This window comes from Lissotriton helveticus, chromosome 3_1, assembly GCF_964261635.1.
Source record: "Lissotriton helveticus chromosome 3_1, aLisHel1.1, whole genome shotgun sequence".
NCBI classification, from domain to species: domain Eukaryota; kingdom Metazoa; phylum Chordata; class Amphibia; order Caudata; family Salamandridae; genus Lissotriton; species Lissotriton helveticus.
Window position 1 is genome coordinate 206,849,155 of NC_136061.1, and position 27,462 is coordinate 206,876,616.

The following is a 27,462-nucleotide window of genomic DNA, read 5'->3' on the forward strand; positions in this document are numbered from 1 at the left end:
GGTTTGCCATCTGGGCCTGCTGCTTTGGACCGGACTATTCTATCCATTGCAGCTTCAATTTCTCCTTGGGTAAAATGCTCAAAATCTATGTATTGACCCAAGGGCGCTATTGTTTCTTACAACGCAAAGCCCTCTCGACTGAATAGAGCTTCCTAAAATGTTCATACCATACTTGGGCAGAGATATAATTGGGTGGCGAGGGCGCACCCAATTTACTACCCCAAGTAATAAGAGTCCAAAATAAATTGCCGTCCTTAGCTACACTGGCTTCTCTCAGTTGCTGCCAACGAGAGTTGTCCCAAGTTACCTTGGCTGCACATAAGGTGGCTTTGTAGTGTTGTCTGGCAGATCGTATCAAAGGACAGTTTTTATCCTTGATTGCTGCTACCAGGATTCACCAATGCACTTAATACATTTTGTATCAGTTTTGTACAAACAACTCACAGCAATTTAAAAGTTCATAACATAATTACCTTCCATATCCATATAAGAGGAGAGAGCCATAATGTGATTTTCCAGCCAGCACAGCCAACGCAATTTATCCTGTAAAGGACATCATCAGACTTGCAATTTAAAAACACTTACATACTTTTTACAAAAAAATAATTTTTTACATATGATGATCCAAAAATATGTTTTACACCATGATGCAGCATATTCAAAACCCACACAAAATGTACTTAAATATAAAAAAAAAATGTATGACTCCCACACTCTCCAACAACGTCTACCATCAAAGGAACAGTTTTTAAATGTGTTGTTCATGTAGTTTCTGCAACACTAATCCTACCCCTCAATGAGTCTTCAAACAATGAAAATCCATTTCATATCCTAATTTTTGCCACTGCATATGCCTAAATGTATTACTTCTAAGGGTACAGGCCCTCACATTTCTTAATGTCTATTTAGCCCATATTTGGAAAGGTATATTAAATCAATGTATTTATTTAGCACAAATATATATAGCATTCAGGAAATGGGTTTGGCTAGTCCCTGCGTGGCTCAAAATGATTGGTTTTTCCCTACTGGAATCTAAATAAAAAGAGGAGGAAGAAAAAATATGTACGAGCTCAATCTAATCCCTTTACAAACATGTACAAGCAATCAGGATTTGGAATTCGATTAGTTCTAATAAGGTTTTTAACAGAGCAAGTCTCAGACCAAATGGGGGAGAGAAACTCTTTCATTCAACAAATCATCTCTTGTCAAAACTGGCACTAAATTCTGCTATACTACTTTTATTTTATAACCTGCATATCAGTTTCTCAAACAACATCAACAACCCCTTAAAAAAAGCTATTAGTAATCTGTTCCATTCATATCTCCATTCCTCACCTGCAGAATAATGTTGAAGTGCCTGTGATGGCATTGATATCAAATAAAGGTTTCTGGTTATCTCTCAATGTGTCATATACACATTTATAGTACTTCCTCACCAATCAAAATATCAAACATTTTAAAATCACCAATCCCATCATTGAGCCCGTGTAAGCCTAGTTTATCCAATTGCTTTACTGGTTAGATTTCTAATGGACAAATCTCTCTTGTTACATTGCTCTTAACAGAAATGATGTTCTTTGTAAAACCTATCCTCTTGATATCTTCTTATCATATACACAGTGTATATAATCGCAATGTTTTACATTTTAAGAAAGCCAATCACCAAGCAAGCATAAACCCAGGTTGTCAATGTTCATTGCCTCCAGACTACCTAATTGCGAATCCCATTTGAGCTTGTAGCAAGCAAAAATATTGAATCATAAGGCTCACATTGTTCAGTGAACCAATCTGTGGGTCCTGATGAGGGACGCAAGCATCAGGGCTCAAATACCAAAACACATTATTATAAATGATGAAATGCTTGTTTTTAATCCATCCTTACATTAATTGTTTCCTTTTCCAGGTTAGAAATCTTTCATTTGGGCAAAATATTCTATATGAAATCATCCAAGGTTCATTCCCATGCTACAACCCAATCAGAACTCCCAGAGTACAAAACAGCCCAATCTAAAAATACTGCCCGTCAGGTTCTCGTTTCCTTGCAATACAGTAACTATGAGCACCAAGTAGAGCACTGCCATGCAATGCTTTTACCAATCTGCAATCTATATGACACCTTAACTCATAAAACCTATCCTCCCAATTACTTATTGTCACATTTGAGTTACATACATTCATAATATTCCACAATTTGATTAAGCTAATCACCATGAGGGTAAAGACCCAGACTCTTGAATTATGTCATCTTCTAGCTATGTAATTGCAAATTTCATTTTAGCGTGAAGCGAACAAAATATAGATTCCTAAATCTCAAAAAGCATCCAATGAACCAATCAGTTCGCCCTAGTTAGGAACAGGAGCAGCACCAATCCAAACTCTCTAAATTCTCAAATGACCATCCGGTTCCATAATTTCAATCTGATATAGATGCTATGTAGCACAAAGAAAAAAGGGCTGTAAAAATGGCACTCACCAAAATGTAATCGGGAGAAAACATGTAAACCTAGACAGCCAACATTTCCCTATGCAAAACAAGCCCCAGACACAAATTAAACCACAATAGCCCCTGCGGCATCAAGCGGCTAAGGACCCACACCATCTCTCAATCCAAAATCTTGGAATTTAAAAATCACCAATCCAAAATTAGGACCGCGAACTGCTGTATCTCGTAAAAAGATTATGAGTACTCAAAGATAGAGAATCATCAGTTGATTCTTTGTCATAATCATAAGTGCTGTGCGGCATATACCCTCACTGTATAAATGATACCGATGTTGGAAAAATGTAATCATCAATAGGCTGACATGGGTCCCACATTGATAAACTATCTAAGGGGTGGCCATAAACAGGAATTATCATAAATTAGCTAAATGTATGGGGAAATGTCTGTACTCTAATGAACTTCATTATAAATTTCACACATTTATCATAATATTACAAGAAACAACTCAAAGAACAATCTGTATTTTTGTTCTAGACTAGGAGTAATATCAAATCCAATCACTTTCAGTATCCGATCTTTGGGGCCCATTAGGATGGCTGGCGGATCGCCCCCGCCGGCACGGCGGTAGCCAGAGCTGGCTCGGCGGGGGCGATCCGCCCGCCATCCATTCCTGATTGACCCCCTGCCATATTAGTATGGCAGGGGGGTCCACGGTGGATGAAAAGACCGTCTGCCGCTTTTTCCCTGGTTGACTCGTCGACCGGGGGAAAAGGGGCATAATATGGTGGCGGTGTCTGCAAGACACCACGATCCATATTATGATGCAAGGGGAGTTCAGCAGGCAGTTCTTTCTTTTGGGGGGCAGTTGAGGGGTGAGGGGGTTGCACATGGGGGGGTACCATTTGCATGCACAAGGTGGCAGGCGCCGCGCAGTGCCTGTCACATTTTTTACGCTGCGGCGGTTGCTGCTTACAGCACCGCCCGCCGCAATGTAAAAAATACATTGTGCGCCTGCCAGTGTGGTGGGCGCATCCTGATTTGAATCGCGGGACAGCTGCAACATCGGCAGTCAGTCCCGTGCTCCGTTGCGGTGTGGGGCGCACGCCATCGTAATTGGCCCCTTAGTGTCGGACCAAAAAATGATCTTCAAGAGGAGCCAATAAAGCTCAATGAATATCAAAATATAGTGGAAAAACCTTTCAATATTAATAGACATAATCACACTCTATAATGAGCCCAACCTGCATTCAGAATTCATTGTCATTGTCTAACATACCTAAACCACCATGAAGATAGTGTAATTCACTCTCCAGATTTAGTCCTCTTTGCAATGTTCTCAATCTGCTAATCCATCTTGTCTCTTTTTGTCTGAACTTTAACTCTATGTCACCAACACATGAACCTTTTTCTATATGGATGTCATGAAATCAAAAATACTGACTATTCATTACCTGAATGCTATATATATTTCTTCATAGTAAGTAGATTGATTTAAAATATATTTCCAACAATGGGCTAAATAGGCAGTATGAGTTATGAGTGTCTGTACTCTTAGAAGTAATACACTTCAGCATATGCAATGGCAACAATTGGGATATGAAATGGATTTTAATTGTTTGAATTAAGGGGCCCATTAGGATGGCAGGCGGATTGCCCCCGCCAGCCTGGCGGGGGCAATCCACCCGCCATCTTCTCCCGAATCCCCCCCACCATATTAGTTTGGCTGGTGGGACCGCGGCGGATGGAAAGACCGTCCGCCGCTTTTCCGCCCCGGTCACCTTGCTGCCGGGGCGGTAAAGGAATAATATGGTGGCGGTGTCTATTAGACACCGCCACCATATTACGATGGGCCTGGGCAGGTGCCTTTCCGTGGTGGCGATGCCGCCACGGAAAGGCATGCGGTCTTCACTTTGGGGGCCCCCTGCGGGCTCCCAAAGTGAAGGAGGGGTGGTGGGTGCACACGGGGGGGTACCTGTGGTACCCCCCTGCATTTGCACATACAATGCGGTAGGCACCGTGCGGTGCCTGCCGCATCGTGTATGCAAATGCATACATGCATGTATGGCATTGTGGTGGGTGGTGCAGAGAGCACCGCCCACCACAATGTTATAAATGCAGGATGCGTCCGCCACTGTGGCGGCCGCATCCTAATACCACCCATGGGACCCCTGCCCTTATGGTGGGCGGTCCCTAGTCCCGATAGGATGGCGGGCGGACTAATGACCCCCTAAGTGTTGCAGAAACTATATAAACAACACATGTGGAGACTGTTCCTTTGATGTTTAGTAATTGTTGAAGGGTGCAGGCAGTCGTAAAAATATTTTAATTTTATGTACATTTTATATGGATTTGACTATGCAAGATCATGTTGTAGAAGATGTTGTTACATCATATGTAAAATTAATGTTTGTAAGAATTATAGTTTTGTTTTTTAATTGCAGCCCTGATGAAGAAAAAAAAAGAATATAATTGTGTTTTGAACGTTTGAATTGCTCTGAATTGTTGGAACAAAACTGATACGAAATACATTTAGTACTCCCTCTTTAATCAGGTTCTTTGTTGTATGTGTGATGGCCCCTGAGCAGTGGGACTGCAAGAGGTTGAGCACTATTGCTGAATATTGTCTACACTAGCACTAGTGCGGTTGTTCTAGGGCCAACATTGTTCTGTTTTTTTGTGTGTAATATTGAGAATACACCTGTTTATTTCTCCTTCACACCTTTTCATGGTTCAATTTGTAACAGTTTAACAGTCATCAGGCTTTGTTTGGTCCTCTCAAGTGAAATTTATCGAAGACCAAAGGTGTTCACATCCCACTATCATCCACCAAAGCAACTCCAACTACCTCTAGCTACTTACACCCATCATACAACTATCCTCTCTCTTTGTCAGGTACCTCAGCAGCATGTATCTAGCATCCTCAATCACCTTCATTGATACTACATCCAGGTTCCAGCTTCAGAGTATCTTCCACAGTGCAACTCTATTTTTGTCTCTCTCATTGTACATGTATTTTTCCCATTTCGCTTCTCACCAATAGCCATAATCATCCGCTGTGCCACCACATATCTTTTCAACCGCTGCAGACACCTACTTCGACCACGAAGACGATTAGCCGGCTATCAAACGGAGGGCAAAATTAAACATATATCACTTGATCTTCTTTCTAGAACATAGAACATGGCTCTCTAACTTTATTCAAAACCTCTCCTTATGTAGTATTTTATAAGTGTTATCATTTACCAACACCAGCCACCTTCAGTTGCTAAACCACCTTCAGCCACATCTAGGTGTAGACCTTTTTAACTACTGGGGCTCTTGACCTATAAGACCTTAAAACTGCTTCCACAGTATCTGACCAGAACACTCTCCCACAAGCATTCTTTGTGGCCGCCTCTCTTTATGCAGTAAGGAGTTCACTATTAGTCATGTCCCATTAGAAACTTTCTTGGTTAAAATTATTTGTTTATGGTTGCTATGATACTATTCCATGGATTATTTAACTGTCTGTGTAGTAGATCTCCACACCCCAGGTCTATTTGAGTGCTAGTCTCGTTCTGTTAAATCCATCCTCGGGTGACAAAGAATCCTGTCTCTAGTCCCGTTAACGTCTAGTTCTCTATCTCTTTTTTTCTAACTTTTTCTTTCTCTCTCTGTTTCTCTCTCATCCCTCCTTCTTTCTCATTCTCATTCTCTTCCCCCCCCTCCCACCTTTATTATTATTATTATCATTATTATTATTATACAGCTTATAGAGCGCTTGGTTAGTCGAACGGAGTGTCCCCACGCTAGAACATCAGATTAGTACCAAGCAGCTGAGTCTCTCTCTTTCTTTCAAAATATCAATCTATCTCTGTCTCTTCAGGGAATTCCCAAGGAGTGTCAAGGAAGTGAAGGCTGAATTTTCAATCACCTTATGGCCTCTTTGCCTAGATTCTTAAGATGTGTCAGTGATTGACAGCTGTGGGGGAAACAAGTGCTAATCTGCAAGCAGGTAAATAAAAATACAGTTTAATTCTTGTATAATACTAGCTCATCCCACAAATGAATTGTCATGAGAACCTATGGTTGGAATCTTAAATAAAAAACATCTTTTTGTCCAGGATATTATTAGGTCGACGCCGATCCACAACGGTATGTAGCTGATGTATTGCTACAGGAAAAATTACGCTTTGTTAAAATAAAACAGGATCTACACCTGGAGCCAGTTTGACCATGTTTGGCAAATACATTGTTTTGCAAAATTTCGTTTTGGCTTCTGTATCTCTGTCCTCTAATGTAGTGAAATGGAATGAAGTCCAGCTCAGACTCATTCCAAGGGACGCTTCCATCTATTCTGTCTGATTTAAAAATACTGTTGAAAGAAGTAGATGTTACCTGCTCTTAGCCAAGTGGATGTCAGAAATAATAAATTAGCTATCACGATTTGCACACAGTCTCTTTGGAATCCATTGATTTTGCTGTGTCTAAGGAATGAATGTAAGCTTGGCAAAAACACAAAAACATGAGGAAATTAACTGTTTAGCAAATAGATTATAATTAACTGTACATATTGTGTCTGGCAAGGGCTTTAACAGCCTATTGAATATGATGCAAGATTTTAATTGATCCATCCCTGATAATTGAAAAAGGGCATCCGGCATAGAGAAAAAAGCAGCTTTCTTTGCCCTGCCCTGCACCTCTGACAAACATCAACAATAGCATTGTTGAATGTTCCTTTGTTAGACAATGTCATCGGTGATTTTGAACTCTTCTGTGACATCGTTCACAAAATGGCCCGTGGAATAACTGTTTTGACGATGCACACAGTTGATGCTGGCTAGCCTAGTATCTACGAGACGGCTCAGTCTGATTAGAGGCAACTGGTGTTGGTTGATGACCTGCTCTGAATTAATGTTTCCTGATTCCCCATCTGTCTTTAAAATACTTAGTGCATTTACGCGTAATTCTTCTTGCAAGGGTTTTTAAAGCAATGATTGTGCAGAAGTAGTCGGGAGTCAGGATAAGTTTGCTTCAGCAAAGGTCAGCAGGTACATTCATTTCTTTGTTATGTTCGCATAATTTTGGGAATTTCACATTACACTTCCATTACACTAGTCAGGTAATTACACCGCCATTCGAGGTTAAAATATACCACTCGAGGGTGGGAACAATGCAAATGACCAGAACACCAGAGGCTGCTGTACACTGCGCTTGTGTTTTTCACAGTTTTATTTTTTTTAACTCAGAATGCTTTCTCACGGTCAAAATTGATGTTGAGATGTATTGCATGCCAAAATATGGCGCGAAATGATGAATTTGCATTTTTCACCTAATTTATTTTATTTTTCCCAAAATTCCTTTCACTACACCTGCTGCAGCGTGACGACAGACGCTGCTGCTTATTGTAGGGCCGGGCCTTAGGCCCTCATGCTGGAAATGACTGGGACGCAGGACACACTGCTTACTCGGTGCAACTGGCCCAGAGCACGTGCGCTCGGCCTCTTTTATTGGTACTGTGTCACATGACCAGTGACATCAGTGGTGGGTGGGTGTTAGGTGTAAATACAGAGTTATCACTAGAATGCTAACAGATTCTAGGGCACTACATCCCTTCCCAAATTGGTTAAAAATTAACCCAAACGGAAAAAGTCCAAAACCTGCGGGGGAAGGAAAACACAGAAAATAACATTGGACTTGCGCTTTCAAAATGAGTCTCTTTGGCTGCTTGCAAGCCGCAGGCAGTATAGTTCTTGCGTTCAGGACTAATAGTTCTCGGTGGCACGGTTCGCAGTTGTTCGGCGGGTTCACTATTTGTCAGTGCTGTCTGTCCGGTGTTCTCAGCTCTTCCTTTGCTTCGCTCTGTAGGTGATGAGAGATAGATGGATGACATGGGTGTCAATCAGTCTTCTGGTTTTGTTCTCTCTTCCGGCTTTGTGATGTTTCCGGGCAGGCTTTAGTGTTGACTCTTGGCAGGTGAATAGAGTAGGTGCAAACATCCCTCTCACTAGGATGCCCCTCTCGCTGGTTTTCTTCTGCCACAAGATGTCCGGGAGGACCTCTTTGCCAGGTTTCCACTGGACTGGTGTTTTTGGTCGCGTTGCTCTACCATAGCCTTCGGGCCGTGAGCAGGGCGCTCCACGAGCCTCACCGTCGTGTCCTAGTTCCACCTGAAGGTTGAGTTGTCGACTCTCTTCATTGCTCTCGAGGCTTTCATCCTCTTGGGTCCTGCAGACGTGCTTCTCTAGATCTGTCTCCCGTGCGGGACTTGCTGCCACCAGAGTCCCTTGAGGCTTCTGATACTGGTCTGCCACGGGCTGGTGTGAGGTAGGTCAGGTCCTCCACTCCCGGAGTCCTGAGTAGTCTCGCCATCCAATCTTCCGCTCAGACCCCAGAGGTAGATGTCGCCAACAGTCTATCTTGCTCTCTTCTGCGTTCGCCATGTGGATGGATGGCTCGTAGGTGGTTGTCTTTGGTCTGCGCTGCCGGTGTCCTTGCCAGGCTTGTCTTCCATTGCACTCAGGTGTTCCGGTGCCTGTTACTTTCCTACTTTGCGCAGGGGTGGCTTCTTTCTTCTTTTCTTAGTGGCGGCGGCCACTCTGTTCTTTCTTCCCTCTTCTTAACCTGACAGTCGTGCCACTCTGATTACTTCTTCCTTCTTTTCTTCGTAGTGGCGGTGGCCACTCTGTTCCTTCTCCTTTATTTGGTGGCGGCATGCCACTCCGAGCTTTCTTCTTCTTTTCTCCTCGCGACGTACCCTGGTCCCCTTTTCTTCATCTTCTCTGGCCAGGCTTCCCCATGCAGCGCGCGCACTCTGCACGTGTCTTCCTGGTCTTGTCCTAGTCCTAGGACACTGTCTTCTTGTCACTCACTTCCAGGGTTAGCATCGCGACCTTCACACTTCTTTCTGTCGATTTCGTTAATTAGTGTGGTTGAAGTTCGTGGGTCCAGGTCCTCGGACCGCGCCTTGTCTGAACTTCTAGGACCTTGTGCTGGTCCCTTCTGCCGAGGTCTGGCAGGTGGGTTTCGTGGTGCTGAACTTCTTGGACCTCGTGCTGGTCCCTTCTGCCGATGTCCGGCAGGTAGGCTTCGTGGTGCTGAGCTTCTTGGACCTCGTGCTGGTCCCTTCTGCCGATGTCCGGCAGGTAGGCTTCGTGGTGCTGAGCTTCTTGGACCTCGTGCTGGTCCCTTCTGCCGAGGTCTGGCAGGTAAGATTTGTGGTGCTGAGCTTCTTGGACCTCGTGCTGGTCCCTTCTGCCGATGTCCGGCAGGTAGGCTTCTTGGTGCAACCATCTGGCTGGTCGACTTCGTGCTTTGTGACCAGGCTGAGTGGTCAGGTTGTTTCTGTGTTGAATCTTCAGTTCTGCGGGTTGTCTGCACAACCATTTTCTTTTCATCTCAGTTCAATTGCTTTGGTGCGCAACTGGGTGCGCTCTTCGGGTGTTCCCTTGTGACTTGCTGCTTTGGGCTAGTGCTGTCCGCACTGCTGCGCATTTGCGTCATGCGCTTTCGCACTTCCTGGTGCTGGGTTCTAGAACCATCGTTGGTTCGTGTGGGGTGTTCTTACTTTCGCCATTCTGCTGCAGCGACAGCCTGTGGCCACCAGGCATCGCTGTCTTCTCTTCTGGCGTGGCGTAGATGCTTCTGGAGGGTTGCGTCACCACTCCGTTGATGTTCTTCTGGTCTTGCTTCTTCTGTTTGGTGTTGGTTGCGATTCTTGTGGACTTTCTCTGGGCGCACTTGCGGCGTGCTTTCTCCTTTCCTTGCCTGGAGGGAGCTGGTTACTTTTCCTCTAGAATGTCCTGCGTGGAGTTGCTGCACTCCTGACGCGCTTCTGGGGTCCCTGGCGCGTTCTCGGGGTCGTCACCCTTTTATCTCCTCGGGCTGTGTGATGATTTGGTGGCGTTCTGGTGTACCAGTGTTCTTGCGCTTGGTCAGTTTATCCTGGCGTTGTTTCGCAGTCACCTGGTGCGGAGCTCCTCCACTCCTTGCGCCGCCTTGTGCAGTGCTATGCTATGCTGTCCTGGTGGCGATGGTGTGTCGCTGTGCAGCGTCTTTGGTCGGGCTTCCTTGTCGCTGTGTGGCGTTCCTGTTCCAGTCTGGCGTGGCGCGGCGCAGTACCACTCTCTGTTTTCTGAAGTCTTGTGGTGGCGCGGCGCCACTGGCGTGTCAGGTAGCACTGGTTTGCACTTTGCTGTGTCCTTTTGAGCGCTCCCCAGCTTGTTCTCCTCTGTTGGGCGTCTGCTTTCGTTTGGTGCGCTTGGGGCTATACTGCAGGGCTGCAGTGGTCAGTTTACCTTATCAGTAGGTCTGGGCTGCAGCAGCGTGCTCTGTGCTGCCTTGTTTTCCCCCTGGCACCCGGTTGCCTGTTGGCTCGTGTCGCTCTATGGCATGTAAGTTGCTGCCATAGGGTAGCTCCTTCGTGCTGCTGGGTGCAGTGTTGCTCGCTGGCCACTGGGTGGCGGCATTGCTTGTGGGTGGGGTTCTTGTGTTGGCTTATTTTCTTCATCTGCTGCAACACTTGTGGGGGCCATGCACTCTTGGCTGGGCTGTGTGTCTATTTGGCTTGTTTCTGTTAAACCCCTGCAATTCCCGTTGGTGTCCACTAGATGGCAGGGAAGCTTTCAAATCGAGTCCGGTTCAGTTGTGCTGCAGATTGGCTCAACGTTCGTGGGCTTCACTGGGTCAGAGATGCCGGTACTTGTGGGCAGAGTTCCTCTCCGTTTGCTGCCGCCAGAGACATGCATGCAGCTAGATGCTACTGCACGCCTTCCCTCTCCGTTGTGGTGAGTCTGTGCCTACTTTGATGGGGAGACCTGGCTCAATTCCACGCTGGTCGAGCTAGCTGTTTTGTGCTTGTTTCCCGTCTGTCCCCGCCCGCAGCAGGCTCAGTTATTACGCTGCATGGGGGGGTATTTGAATGCTGTTACTGGAGTAGGCTGGCTCCGATTTGGGCAGTGTTAGAGCCCGCGAGAGGGCAGTTCAGCAGGGGTCTCGACGGGCTGGCAGGCTTTGACTCCTACGCGGGTGGGCACCGCGTGGGTCTCTATTTTGCGAGGTCCTCTGGTGCTGCCAATGCGGGTGGGCTCCGCTCGGCTTGGCATATCGCGGGTGGGCTCCGCTTTAGTTGATCGGCGCCCTGCAGCTATCCGCACGCTGCGGGCGCTCTCCGGTAAAGTTTATTCTCCCCGCCGCCGCACTTCGCACGCGCGGCGGGGGACGCTGCAGGCAGGCCGCGGGTGGGCTCCGCGAGCCTTGCTTTATTGTTATTGTTGGGCAAAGTTAATGTTTACGGTCCATAGCGGGTGGGCTCTGTGTAGTTCCGGGCGGCGCTAGGAGGCGGCCGCCATTATCCCGGTTATGTTAATTGCGGATGGGCTCCGCTTTTGGTTTCATAAACGTATGGGCTCACCTTTGGCCAACGGGCCTCTCTTGATCCGCGGGTGGGCTCCGCGAGGGCTTCCCGATAGGTGGGCACGTTCGCGGCCGACGCGGGTGGGCTCCGGTCGGTCCGCACTTTCTTCATTCTCACTTGCGGCCGGTACAGGTGGGCTCTGGCCGGTCCGCTTCTCCTCTTGGGGGCACCGCCACGGCAGGGCGGCATTCAGCAGGCTTGAGAGGTGCGGGGTGAGCTCCCGGTCACCTTCTCTTTTCCTTTCAGGCCCGGGGCTCGACGGGCCTCTCGGCGGCTGGCACGCTTCAAAGGGGGTGTGCTGTCGATGCAGGCAGCTCTCCTCTTCCCTTTTCCTCGATGTTTCTTTTAGCTGGCACGCATGGGCACAGCTCCGCCCTCGTCGCCATTGTAGGGTCGGGCCTTAGGCCCTCATGCTGGAAATGACTGGGACGCAGGACACACTGCTTACTCGGTGCAACTGGCCCAGAGCACGTGCGCTCGGCCTCTTTTATTGGTACTGTGTCACATGACCAGTGACATCAGTGGTGGGTGGGTGTTAGGTGTAAATACAGAGTTAGCACTAGAATGCTAACAGATTCTAGGGCACTACATCTATCACTCATGTGCGGCAGAGCTGCACAGCCGCAGAGCCGCGAGTGTCTCTCCTGTGTCTCTCCTATGAGCAGCAGAAATCTCCCAATGCGGCCCCCGGGGGAAGTGAAGGTCGCAGACCAGTCTTCCCCCTGGGTATTCGCGCAATGGCAGAAGGACAAGGTGGGGTGTGGGATTAGAGGGTGAAGGGAAGGGGTGGGATTGGGAGGGCATATAAGGTGTCAGGAGAGAAAGATTCGGCCTCTTCCTGACACCTGAGCACCACCGGGAGGACGTAGAAAGTTTGTTAGGGGCAGAAAGTTTGTTAGGGACAGTAAATTAGTAATAGGCGGCCGATTTGTCGATCGGCTGGGGGGCTTGTTCCTTTGTTCCTTTCAGTGACATTTCACTTAAGGCAGGGCTAGCCGAGTGTTCACGTTTTCGGGCCCCCTGGGGAATCCCAGCGCGGCGGCTGGCTTCGGCGTAAGGTGCCCGTGTGACTGAGCGGGCCGGGAGGAGCGATCGCAGCCGGGCGTGTGCTACATGCACAGGCCTGGATGACTGGGTGCTGCGGCGTGGTGGTCTTGACGGGACACCGCCTGGAAGTCTGCTGTGGCAGGTAGGAGGGAGGTTTCATGTTCAGGGGTGAGGGGGCGGGCAGGGGACCCCTTCCGGGTGCCCGCCCGTGGCCGCGTTTCAGGGAGGTCGCCATCGCCCATGCGGAGGGTGGGGGGGAGGGTAGGCTTCCCGGTCTAGTGGGGTTGGGGGAGGGGCGGGCTGTCCTTCGTTGCTGGCGTTGCGGGCCCCCTTGGCCATTGTAGGACACCCCTGGTGTGGCTTGCAGACTTGTTGGGGGGGGGGGTTGTCCCCCACCACCCCTCCACCTTTTGCCTGGAGGAATCACCATTTCAGCCAATAGGGCAGTGAGCTCACTTGCAGATAGGGTACCATGTAGGGGCAGGAGCACCGGCAGTAGGACCCGGAGCTCGCGGCGGACCCCCCCCCCCCCATGCGTCTCCACCCTTTACAGCAGCTGGGACGGGTCATGGCCAGGCGATTGTCGGACCCAGTAGCGTTTCTTTGGTTCCCTGGGCTATTGCAGCACGGTGGGGTTACAGCCTTTGAGAGTGGCGGGGGGTCTGCTGTCATGCCAAAGGGGGCATGCGGGCTGCGCATTGTGGGGGTGCCCTTGGGCAGAGTCAGGGACTGCCAGCACGGCGAGAGGCCCGGTGGTGCTTGGGCCCACCTGGTTGGACCGGCCAGGTGGGGGTGGGGTAACCAGAGCAGGTGTGTGGGCCCGGATGGAAGGCATGATGCCAGTGGGGCGCACAACGGCCTCCAAATGCTGGCCGGAAGCTGTAGGGGGGTCCGCGGCGGCCTGCCCTCCGTCGGGGGATTCACGCAGCAACTGATACAGCGTGCTTAATTTCTCATGTTACGCAGATAATTTGTGAGAGAAAGGTGTTTTGAGGGGGAGAGTGGAGGTTTGTTTGCTCTGGATGCGAAAGGCGAGGTGTGTGCAGTGGAAGGCGTGCAATGGGGGTGCAGTGTGGATGGTAGTTGAGAGGGACAGGCTGCGGCTGCGTGGTTTGCAATGGGGTGGGGGGGGTGCATGGTGCCCGGACTGTTCATTGGAGTACAGGAGTCCTGTACGGCTACAGAATGACTTGAGGGCATGGCAACCAAGGGAGCAGCAGCACTGGGCAAACGGGATGTGGCCCTGGAGTAAACGCCAGGAGGCGAGGGCGGCCACAAAATGACCTGCGGTTTATGGCCACAGTAGGCACGGCAGTTATGCAAAAGCAGAAGATGTACCGGTTTACCCTCAGGTACGCGTTTACAGCTGTGGCTTAGGGGACGCAGTAGGTTATTGTGGGTGGGGTGTCCTTTCTTGGCTATCTAGGGGTCCGGGGGGTATGGCGCCGGGGTTCCTGGGAGGCGGCCAGATTTTGGTGGTACGTTGTAGGTGGCATGCTTCACATCATGGCTCATAGGTGCGCGGGGTAGGGGCCTGGCAGATGGGGCTATCCACGCCTGGGTGGGGGGCCGGTTGTGCTGGGCTTTACCGGAGGTTGAAAGGCTTAGTGTCCGGGATTTGTTGCATGGCATTTTTTCCTGTGGGTGGGGTTTCACGTGAGCCGAGTGTAGGTGGGGAGGTGCAGTCTGTAACATGGGTATGAGGGGTTGATCATGGGGTTTGTGGGGTGCTGGTATTAGGTTGTTGGGCTACTGGCGCGTAGGTATGCCAGGGTATTTTGGCAGTTTGCGGGGGTGGAGTGTTTTGTGGCGACGGAATGAGGAGTTTCCGGAGGCAAGGCATTTGGGCTGGGGTGCAGGTGGAGGCAGGGTGGCCATGAGTTTATGGTTCAGAGCTGTGGATCCAAAGGGAGCTGTGGGGGGGCAGGTTGGGTTGCGTGGGGCCGTTGGTGGTGCCGGGATGGGGCGCAGGCATTTCAAGCGGCGCAGTGAAGTTGCGGTGGGATGTGACAGGGGTGTGCCCGGACTTTGGGGCAGTGGGGTGCCGGGCGTAGCGGCACTATTGGTGTCGGTCTGTTCGGGGCAGAGGAGTGTGTCCTGATAACAAAGGGTTGAGAGTAGGACGTTGAGGGGGTATTGGTGTACGTCGGACGGGGGAGGTTGGTTCTCTTGGTCTTTATTGGACTTGTGCGTAGGCGGGCTGTTTTGTGGCAGGGTCGTCGTGATAAGGCGCAGGGTTCTTGGAGTCCTGGGGGGACTGCTGACTCGGGGTGATGGAAGTACTGTCTGGTGTCTGGGGCAACATAGGTACTGGGGGGCATGGGTTTTTTCCAGAGATGTTTGGGCCGACTGCCGCACGAGGGCTGGGGGACCACGATGTAGGTCTTGCAGGATCAACTTTCATTGTCAACCGTGGGATCGGGAAATGGAGCGGGAGCCAGGGCGGTCGCCTGGATGGGGGTTGGCCTTTCTCCTGGCATTTTTGACGGCACAGGAGGCACACTAGCGGGTGTGCAGACGTCCCTGGGTCAGGGACTACAGTCGTGGGCTGTAAGATGATGGGGAACCAGTCAAATGCAATTTGTGGGGGGGGTGGTGCCAGTACGATTGTCATTGGGTCACAGGAAATGTGAGTTTGCCTTGAACTGAGGATACATGGAGGGAGAAGTTTACTGGGATATGTAGGGTATGGCGTTATCCTGAGATGCTTGGCGGCAGAACACATGGTACTGTGGTAGCTAATGGCGGGCTTTGCTTGCTTTCAGGGATGTGTTTCCTGTGAACGGAGCATGGGGCATCCTGGTCACGCACATGGATTGTGCTTGGCGGGGGATGGTTTGGGGGGTTAAGGATTGGAAGTCTAGGCCATGGAGCCTGGAGATGAGACTGTTGGGGTAAGGTTGCAGGTGGGGGCCTCTGTTCAAAAGGGGAGGCACCTGTCCTGGTCCAGGAATGGTCGGGGACTGTTCCTCAATTCCGTCGGGACGTACGTGCAGCTGGTGGATGGTCGTCCACGGGGGGCACCTCTCATGGCTGGCGCCCTGAAACCCACGGGTACGTGCGCTCTGTAAATAAATATTGAGATAACATAATATAACATGGCGAAGTTTGGCCCGAGAACGTTTATGCGTACGAGTGGCAGGCCCTGGTGGTGAATGGTCGTTCACTGCGTGTAGTGGGGTACCAGGGTAAATATCCATTGCACGAAGATATAAGGGTCGAAGTGAGGATGTACGTGCAGGAGTCTGATTCTTAACTGAGATTAACGTTTGTTCCAATTGAAATCATATGATCATCGGAAGATCACGTGACGCTCTAGAATGCTTCTTTGTCGTCAGGTACTTCTATGATTAAACATGCCTTATGGATGTGATGCAATTACATATTGAAGGGGACCAACCTTACATGCTACACGGCGTTGGGGGGGGCACCCCCCCTTTTGTTGAACGAACGAGGAGCGGTTTAAAAAAAAAACTTTATTGGTAATCAGGGGATGAGGGGATGGTCGTTCACTTCGGAATTAGGGGGAGGCACTTTGGGTGACCAGTAGATTGGTCCAGTAAGGTTGCTTGTTTTGCTGAAGGGCAAGTACAAGTGGCAGACGGTCGTTCGCCGCGAAGGGGGGCAATTATCCAAAGCAAAGAGATACAAGGGACGAAGTGAGGAAGAACAGGCGGGAGTTTGTGTCTTGCCAAAGACCAAGTTTGTTCACATTGAAATCTGATCATCTGAGATCACGTCACGCTCTGGAATGCTTCTTTGTCATCCGGGATTTTTTAGGATTGAGACGTTCCTTACAGATGCAATGCAATTACATGGTGGGGGAAACAAGCTCACGCTGCACAGAGCTGGGGGGGGCGCCTTTGTAAGAACAAGGAGCGGTCAAAGACTATTATTGTTCATCAAGGGATGCAACGCATGGTGGTACGAGGGGTTGATGGTCGTTCACCTCGGAAAGGGTGAGGGCAACTTGGGTGACCAATGGATTGGCCCAGAACGGTTGCTTTTTTGCTGAGCATAAGGACAAGTGGTGGACGGTCGTTTGCCGCAAAGGGGGGGCAGTTGGCTCTGGGTCGAGGATTGGGCCCAACGAAGGGGGTATGTGCATGGACACGGGTCCAGGTGGGGACTGGTGGTTCACGGTGAGGGCGGTGTCTGTTTGCGGACTGGGATTGGCCCTGCAAGGTTACCGGTTCCACGGGATGCGGGCCAGGTGATGGATGGCCGTTCACCGCGGGGGGGGGGCACCAATTGTTGGTCAATGATTGGGCCCGGGCATGGTGTCGTTTCATACGGGCATTGGTCCAGGTGGTGGATGGTCGTTCACTGCGTTGGGGGGCACCGTACAACTGGGAGTGGCCCCATGGGGGTGTTTTTGAACAGGGAGTAACACCACAGAGTGGCAATCCTTGTCGGACTTGAAACGGGAGTGGATAAGGATAACGATCCACGGGACTATGATGGCCCAGTATTTCAAGGCCAAAATAGCACCAAACGGATTGATCGTCAAGAACTTCCCCAGGATATTCTGGGAGGATGGCCTATTCAAAGTGGAGTGGTCTCAGGTCTCATGGAAGTGTACCCACGATCTTCTAATTCTCATCGTAAATACAGCAAAAAGACTAGCAGATGCTCTTCTGGTTAAAATCCAAGCAGCCGAGGCCGCCTTGAAAAGCGCGGTACAAAATCCAGGCTTTAAAACTAAACTGGCAGAGATCAATAAAGAAATGGCTGAACATAAAGAATATCTCTTGAATCAAAAGATAGCCAAGCTGCAAAAGGACATTAAAAAATTCTCTAAGGAGAAAGTTTATCCTTACCTAAAGGACGACTATGTCCCCGCAGGTACCAACTACAACTCTGATTCAAGCGCGAATTCATCGAGGAGGGGATCGAATAGTGGCTCCGACAGCAGTGGGGATAATACTCCCGCTCAGATGCCACCGAAGGCAAAAAGAGGAAGAGGGCGTGGGCAAAGTGCGTTCAACGGTTACCCCAATCAGGGACAACCAGTTGGTAATCCTTTTTGGCAGTACCCCCAATTTCCTCAATTTCAGCCCCCGTTCGGTCCACAATATCCTCCATTCTATCCGCCAACAAACCCTACACACCCACCTTTTTTAGGCAGAGGTTGGGGCAGAGGGCGCGGGCGAAAAAGAGGGAATGCACCAGAAAAGAGAGTGCAATGGGAGGACACACGCCCCCAAGGGATGGACACGAGGAGTACGAGCCGGTCAGGACCACAGTAAGCCTGGTGGTCAACCTATCGGACCGCGTTCTCACACATGATGAGGAAGACGTCCTACAAAAAGGTCTGGGGTTTGTCCCCACACCCAAGATTGATCCTTTCGAACAAACAAGGGAATTAAAGTCCTTCTTCAGGAAAATAAGACTGAAAACTTTCTTTGAAGGGAGACCATGTGAACCCAATGTTGATTCTGGATTGCATAATCCTTCCACCTTCACACCGCACAACGGTTTGGTGCCAAATGAAGTACTCACTTTTGAACAAGCCGTGCTCAAAGACATCTCAAAACTGGACATGAAAACATCATACTGTAACATCTCTAGGAAGGAGATGGCCACACTAAAATCTTTATCTGATGACCCGCTTATAACCATCAAACAGGCAGACAAAGGGGGCGCCACAGTTCTTATGAACACTAAAGACTACGAGTTGGAATGTATCAGACAACTGAGTGACAACAGGTACTACACACCCATTGCCAGTGACCCTACCACGCGCTTACTAACCACGATTACGAGCTTGGTCACCAGCGCAGAGTGCGAACAGTGGATCACTAGGAAGGAGGCTGACTTCCTGGTCAAAAAAGACCCAAGGGTACCATACTTCTATATCTTACCCAAGATACATAAAGCCACGAGACCAGTACCAGGGAGACCCATCGTGTCGGGAATCGATTCAGTCTTAGAGCCCCTGTCGCAATTTTGCGATCATTTTCTCCAACCCCTTGTCAAAAGCATTCCCTCCTACGTCCAGGACACCACAGACGTACTACGCATTCTGGACAACATCCAGAACGCAGGAGAGATTGATCTCCTGATCACGCTAGATGTGGAGGCCCTCTACACAAACATTCCTCAGAGGGCCACTCTAGAGGTGCTTGAGGAGAGACTAAGCCAGGAAACTTGGAACTCTAACACTCCACAGACCTTCATTATGGAGTGCGCGTCCTTAGCTCTAACTGAAAACTATTTCGAATACAGAGGCAAATACTACCACCAGACCCAGGGCACCTCTATGGGCAGCACCTTTGCCCCGTCGGTGGCCTGCCTCTACATGGCCAAATTTGAGGGTCTACATATACATCACGAGACCAATCCTTTTATGGAAAACATCAAGATGTGGAAGCGCTTCATTGATGACATTCTGATCTTATGGAAGGGTCCACCTATGTCACATGAAGCCTTCCTGGTTTGGGTCAACTCTTTAAACCCTCACCTACATTTCACGATGGCATCCTCACCCAAGGAGATTGCCTTTCTGGATCTAACAATAAGACTAGGAGACGGGGCCATCAGCACCACCATGTACCGCAAACCCACTGACCGCAATAGTCTGTTACACTTTAAGAGTCATCATCCGAGGGCTTTGCGTACAAACCTGCCCTTCGGACAATTCTTAAGAATAAGACGTAATTGCAGTAAGGTAACTGACTACAGGAAGGAGTCCGAAATCCTCTCAAGGAATCTTCTTGACAGGGGTTACCCCAGAGGCGATGTCCTCAAAGCCAGGAAACGCGCCAAGAATAATAACAGAGATGCGCTTCTAGAGAGGCAAGTAAGGACTCCAACTGAAAATCAACCAATCACATGTGTAACAACATACACCCCTCTGTCCACCAAGATTAGGGGCACTATCAGGCGCCATTGGGGGATCCTCAACACCGGCGATCTATCCCTAGAAGAACCTAGATTCGCCTTCAAGAGGTCTCAAAACCTAAAGGACATCCTGATCAGTACTAGGCCTAAGTGCACTAGAAAAGATACCCAACAGACTTTGTGGCATCTTCCCCCAGTAACGGGCCATTATCCTTGCGGAATGTGCGGTGTTTGTAGATACACCCTGACACTCAAGAGTATCCAACTCTCCGAGACCTTCAAATGGGAGATCAGACACCACACGAATTGTAACACATCAAATTGTATATATTTGCTGAAGTGCCCTTGTGAGTTACTATACATTGGGATGACCACCCGTCCGGTCAAAACAAGAATCATTGAACACCGGAGCAACTTTTGTTGCAAAAAGACCCACACAAAGATGTGCAAACATTTTGTTGAGAAAAACCATGATGAGGATTCGATGAGGTGGCTGGTGCTTGAGGCTAGCCCCAATTGCCCGAGTAATGCCCTGTTTCGGAAAGAGCAGAGGTGGGTACATCGTCTGTCCACGGACAAACAGGGCCTCAATGAGGATATTCCGTGGCACTCACTCTAGGGTAGTTGGGGCCTTTGTCCACTACACTTGTTATCAGCTGCCACATTGTCGACAGTGATCTACCCTAATCACTCTTCCACCAGTCCCTGTTGCTAACAATTCACTCTATACAGCACAACACCATACACTGTGCAATGTGTCTCCAAAGCCATACATGCCCCATGGGCTGTGGGCTCACCTAAATACAACGAAGTGTCACGTTCTCTAGAACCATCACGGCCAGCACATGCCCGGAACATACTCTGTGCCCATTACAACATGGCCGCTATACTTCACATACAACAGAAAAAGTCACTCTAACTAACTAACTCCACACGCATAATAGGGGAGACCAGCCCACGACGATATGGGACGATTCCAAATAACCTTGTGAAACCCCCTCTATCTGATATAAATAGTTGTTGTGACAAGTAGAACACTAGACACTTGGCGTTAAGCGCACCAGCACACCGCTGTAAGATGGCCGCCGCAGAATGCGCTACCAACCACGTGACCTGACAGAGGAGGCGGAGACGTCCCGTCACACGCCGACCTGTCAACACAGTTTAAATTGTCCCGGCCGCCGAGCTCACACATCTACTCGAGCTCGGCGGAGAAGGGTAGGTCTGACTGCGCGGACACGGCGGAATGGAGGTGAGTCCACTCGATAGGGATTGTTACGATGGGAAACAGCATGGAGGTCCTCCACCACGCTAGCCCAACTCTGCTTGAGAATAACTCTTTGACACTAGCGCTAGCCCTACTCTGCTTGGAGAAGGTAAATAAACTCTCTGACATTAGCGCGAGCAACTGTCCATTTACAGGCGCTATGTTTTCCTCTATCTCCAGCTAAACCCCTGGGCTCTTCCCTGATGTCTAGTCCCGCCGACCCCTCATGTGGCATGTAATTCTTAACCATTAGGTAAGTGGGACACGGGAGACAGACCGTCCTATGTCTTCCCCAGCTGGTACACAGTGTGAGAGTGTTGTGCATGCAATTGCAAAAAGTGCCGTATGAACATTACATCTGCTCGGTTTTCACAATTAATGAGCAGTTCAGTCCTCACAAATTGCTGTAATTTTAACTCTTCTTGTAACATTGGTTTTAAATCTTGATTTTAGCCACCACTCCATCACAAACCTCCTCACGAATCTTCACTGTTGTGTGTGCCCTTGACGACGCACTTGAGACACACACATTTTGCAAGGCATGCTGTGGCGGTCATACAATACTGCTTATCACCAATAGCATGCTACACTGTGTTTAACATCCTGGCATTAATTTGAACTGTGTATATGCAGATTAGCATTTAATGGTTGTCCTTCTTCTTCCTCTTTCCTTATGTTTAGGCATAGGAGAACCCACAGAGGTAATAACATACATGACATTAGCATGTTTCCTTGCACATTACTTAGGTCCTGATGAATCGCGGGTGACTATACCCACAGCGTGAAACATGTCGACCCACATCACCTTTAGTCTCATCTAGGTTCACCTGACCTAACCTGCTGACACCTAGTGAGCTAACCCCACTTTTTTAACGGCAGCCAGGGGACCCCCAGAATAAACTCAATTCCGGTACCCCTTGCTACATTTTAATATCCCACTCACCACCACATCTAGCCCAGCCCACACACCCCCACCTCACCATAAGGCAGTTGGAAAAAGATCTCCGCCAAAGAGCCCCTCTTTGAGGTGAGCCCGTCGGGGATTGCACCGCCTCCCCGACGAGGAGCAACCGCCGATGATGAAGCATGACACCCTTCGGGGTGTGTGAGGCAATCACATCCAACAAAATGGATGCCCCAGTATGTTACTCTAACATCTGTGGTAATGCCAGTTAAACATTTCCCTCACTTATCATAGGAACAGTGCAGCAAACCCCCTTTGTTTTCCTAGTACAAGACACGGACACAAGCTGCTACTGGACCTTCCACCTTCCTGTGTGGATAACTGTGTCCGTTGATCCATTGATCAACTACTTTTACTCCCTTCCCTTTGATGTAGGTGTTTTTGTTTCCACATCATGCAAGTACAGACGGGGTGATGGAATATCACCACGATGAGAGCAATTTGTCCTGGTAGGGTTTGTTCCAGAACGTTCCGGAAGTGCAAGGGACGCATGTTTAGGTGAATGGTCGTCCACCGGGTGCTGCAGAGTGGGGTGGCAGTTTTAGGCGCACAGGACTGAAGGGCACGTGGGCCCACTATGGAAGGGCACCTTTCGCGATTCACGTTTGCACCAAGAATGGATACAGGGGGAGGTGATGGATGGTCGTCCGCTAGGAGGCAGCAGAGTTGGCTGGCAGGAGGCGAAAGGTGCGCAGGACAGTGGGGGAGGGGGGCAGGTAACCGCCCTCCGGGGGTTCCCTGGTTGGCGGTACTTTGGAGGGGTGGGGAGTCACATACGGGCGGATCCACGCCTCGGGTGGGGGGAGAACAGTACACAGGTGACTGATAGCGGGGCATGGGAGGCAATGAGCAATGAAGGCAAAGTCAACAGAGGATGCTTGGAGGGCAAGTGAAGGTGAGAATGGGGAAAGGAAGGAGGTTATCGAGTGGATGGGGAAGAGTCAAACAGGTGAGATGGTTTTGAGAAGGCAGAATGGAGAATGCGTGGGTATGGGATGGAAATGTATATTTCTTGCATTGATGTACTCTTAATAAGTCTAAATGATTGCAACCTTGTCCTAATAAAATGGCCTTTTACACTTCAAGTAACAGTGTGGAGTGTAGTTATTGCGCGATGCGGCCCCCGGGGGAAGTGAAGGTCGCAGACCAGTCTTCCCCCGGGGTATTCGCGCAATGGCGGAAGGACAAGGTGGGGGCGGGATTAGAGGGTTAAGGGAAGGGGTGGGATTGGGAGGGCATATAAGGTGTCAGGAGAGGAAGATCAGGCCTCTTCCTGATACCTGAGCACCACCGGGAGGACGTAGAAAGTTTGTCCACCCACCCACCCTACAGGTTTACAGCGAAGGATTGGGGTGGTTTTTCAGGTATGGTGGTGCTAGTTTAGGGCAGGTTGCGGAGCAAGAGGCGTTACGGTACTTTGGAGTGGTGGGGAGTCACATACGGGCGGATCCACCCCTCGGGTGGGGGGAGAACAGTACACAGGTGACTGATTACGGGGCACAGGAGGCAATGAGCAATGAAGGCAAAGTCAACAGAGGATGCTTGGAGGGCAAGTGAAGGTGAGAATGGGGAAAGGAAGGAGGTTATCGAGTGAATGGGGAAGAGTCAAACAGGTGAGATGGTTTTGAGAAAGCAGAATGGAGAATGCGTGGGTATGGGATGGAAATGTATATTTCTTGCATTGATGTACTGTTAATAAGTCTAAATGATTGCAACCTTGTCCTAATAAAATGGCCTTTTACACTTCAAGTAACAGCGTGGAGTGTAGTTATTGCGCGATGCGGCAGGAGCTGCAGGGGCCGAAAACATTTGCCTGACACGGCTGAAGCCACAAGTTATTTTTTTACGTGGCAGGAGCCGCAAAAAATTTGCCTGTCGCAGCTGCAGCCAGAGTTACTTTTCTACGCGACAGGAGCCACAAAACATTTGCCTATCGCGGCTGCAGCCGCAAGTTACTTTTCTACGCGGCAGGAGCCGCAAAACACTAAGGGCCCGATGTAGGTAAATCTAATTTACCACTTCTAAAATACCGAATCATACCGATTCGGTATTTAAGAAGTGGTAAATTAGAGGGGGGGAAAGTAGGTAATTCTGATTCGGTAAATACCGAATCTGTAAGATTCGGTATTTACCGATTCTGTAAATACCGAATCGGTATCCCCCATTGATTCCTATGGGCCTTGAAGCCCATAGGAATCAATGTGGAATACCGAATCGGTATTTACCGATTCGGTAATTACCTATTCTTGCAAGGGTGCAGGGGGTGTCACTTTGACACCCTCTAGCACCCCAATTACAGGCTTGTGTGCCATGTGGCACACAGACATGCCCTAAGGGCATGTCTGTGTGTCACATGGCACAGGTGTGCATGCACAGATGTGCATGCACACCTGGATTCGGTATTTTACCACCCAATTGGATTGGGTGGTAAAATACCGACTCTTGAAGGCCTGTGGCACTCTTCAGAGTGCCACCTACATCTCTATTTACCGATTCTGTACATTTACCGATTCGGTATTTTACCGAATCGGTAAATGTACAGAATTGGTAAAATTACCGAATCTGTACTTCTGTAGCCCCCTACATAAGTAACCATAATACCGGTCGGAAACGGCCGAATTCGGCCGTTTCCGACCGGTATTAGGGCTCCTACATTGGGCCCTAGGTACCTTCCAGCGTGGCAGGAGGCGAAAAACACTTGCCCAACATTTGCCTAATGCCACAGAAGCCGCTAGGTATTTTCAACCCAGCAAGACCCGCTTTCCCGAATGCCGACCACTGGTGCGGTCGTCTGACCTCCTGACTTTTGACTCCTGAGTGCCTGCCGTGCCTGCCAAGCCGGCCCGGTCCGGGTTTTGGCAGTTGCACAGCACAACATCAGAGTGAGCCCCCTTGACTCCACTGTGCCAGCAGAAGGAGGAGGCAGAGACCGGAGCAGAGGAGGTGAGGTAGAGCGGTAGAGTCCCTGCAGCTCCTGCTCCCGCTTCCAATCCAGCTTAAGCCTTTAGCCTCAAGCTACAACCCTTGTCCCTGCCGGGCTCACAGGTCTGCGGGGGTCTTGCAGGGTCTGTGGGCTGTCTGGCAGTTACCACCTAAACTGTGTGCGCCTGCGGAGGCGTAAGGTGCTTCAACGCCTTGAAAAAGTAAGCACTGTGCAAACTCAATTAATGTAACACCAGGAAGGCAAACAGTGTGGTCTAGAGTCTCTCCTGCTTTGACGTCTACACAGCTCAGCATCATTGAGGACCCGCTCTGAGTGTGTTGGAAAAAAGATGGTGTCTGAGCTGGACGTGTGAGAGGTGAGCTCTGCAGCGTCTCCTCTCTGCTCGCGAAGAAATCCAAAAGTCCAAACATAGAGATGGCGAATCAAAAAAACAACTACAAGTGAAGGTGTTGGACCGCTACCATTTGCAAGTTTGCCTGGAGATCAAAGGAACAGCTGGGAGGCAGGTCAGAGGCATCGGGATATTGGGGCTAAAACGCCACGGCAGGCTCCATCTGCTGCACGGAGGTCTCACTGAGGTGCCGGAGGCTTGTCAGCTGGAGCGAGTTGAAGTGATTGACGGCGGACGCCGAGGCGGGTTGGTTTGCTTTGCTTTACTCTACAGTGCATCAGCCGTGGCGAGTGAATGAAGGTGAAGCCGCGAGGCCTAACGAAGGAGGCCTGATTTACCGGAGCTGGTGGAGGACGCCGCGGCTGGTTGTGCTTTTTCTCCCGCTACTCCCTTGCTGTAGTGACTGCCATAACTACTGGCAGAGACCGGTGTATACAGAGATAAAACGGGAGGCTGCGTGGAGAGGAGCAGGTGGGGTGAGTGTACAAGGGGGGCACGCTGATGCTTTCCCTGTGAATGAAAAATTGGTATAGTCACTGAATAATTGCACGCACCACTTCCCTGCTTTAAAGCTAAGTTTGGTACACATTAACTAAGCTGTAAGTAGCAGAGCAACCATATATTTCAAGATGCCACCAAAATCAGCGCAAGGTGGTAAAAGCAGTGGGATGTCAGACACTCCGCTGAGTAATAGATCCCAGGATCCTCAGATAGGCATGGAGGGAGCAGTAGGAGAGCTAAATTGCCCCAATTATAGGGATGAACATATGAGTGAAGGAAGAAATAAGAAAGTACCACAAATGTTTACAACATCGAGGAAAGATAAAACCAAAGTGACTATCAATACGGAGATTCAACAAGCGCTCCCATCGGACCCAGCAAGCCAAAAGAAGGTTCTACACTTAACAGGGGAGTATATGTCAGGTGAACCATCCGAAAGTGGACAGTCAACATTGCTAGCAGTACCAAACTCAGAAGGAACTACCGAAGATCAGGCTCTAGATCCTTTTACCAACCAGGCCACAGAGCTAGGACTGATCTCAGTGCAAGCAATAGTACCTAGTGGTGAGAGTGACTCAAGCGAACCCTTCTTCTCACTGTCAGACCCATCAGATATGTCAGATGAGGAGCAGGATGAAGGTTTAAAAGAGGAGTCTTTATAAGGATTTATAACTAGCTTGGGAAGTGAGCATAATGATTCAACATTGGATTCTACATCAGAGGAGGAACTTTTTCTTGAAGCTTTCCCGTATTTAACAATGTGGAACTGGGCTAATGAGATACAGAGAGCCCATAGATTCCCGTTTAAACAGCAAGTTGGAAAAAGGGGCCAAACAGAAAACCACCCTAGAGCAATTTTGATCAATTTGAACAGTTTCTTGGCTCGGGAAGCGCTGTACGATTTGGCAAAACCTGACATAAAACGACTGAGCAAAGGGATTCAATTCTTCGTGAGGCTTGATTACTGCCACCACGCAGTAGAGAGAAGATTGCACCTAAGACAACTAATCAGCCCCTTCCAGAACAAAGGCGCACAGTGTCAGGATTGGCAGTAGCTCAAGGATAATAAATGCCACTAACCTCAACCTTGTGACCAGCAGAGACGATGCCTGAAGAAAGGCCTCCCAGTTCCTCCCCAGCACGACTCCCAACAAAGGTATCTAAAAACCCTCTGCGTGGACTCGTGCCCCGGGGAAAAGGGAAGTGGACAAAATAATAAAAGAGCTGTAGTTTCAGTGGTTCCCTCAAGGTCTGGTCAAAAAGCACTGCAATGCACCAAGAAGGACTCCCACTCTGCAGAAGGGGACAACAATGCAAAATTATAATACCTGTTCGGTCCCTTATATTAACAGCTAAATGCAGGATGTTGGTGTCTCGCCTTACCAGAGGTAATACAGCTACTCAAGGTAAATCTTTCCCTTTTCTTCGCCCAAAACAAAATAATGTAAAAAACAAATAATGTTGTCCAATCCAAAGTGTTCCTCTGATGGTTCATACAACAGCTACACAGTACGTGAATTAGGCTAGCAAAAGAAACATGAAGAATTCCCAATGTCACTTGATCGTAATACTCAGGCAAGAGTCTTGTCCAAACGACAGGCGTTGTTAAGAACACAACGCAGTGAAAACGAACTGTTCTTCCTCCAATGAGAACTCGATTTGGAAATG

The 27,462-nt window shown here is 49.3% G+C and overlaps 1 long non-coding RNA gene across 2 annotated transcripts in view; it reads left to right on the forward strand.

The window, feature by feature from the left end:
- LOC144824480 (uncharacterized) overlaps positions 1 to 27,462 on the forward strand; it is a 950,201-nt gene that overhangs the window by 408,846 nt on the left and 513,893 nt on the right. For both annotated transcript variants that reach the window (XR_013608971.1, XR_013608972.1), the window contains exon 4: positions 6,309 to 6,437. This is a non-coding gene — a long non-coding RNA (uncharacterized LOC144824480). The remainder of the gene's footprint in view (positions 1 to 6,308; positions 6,438 to 27,462) is intronic.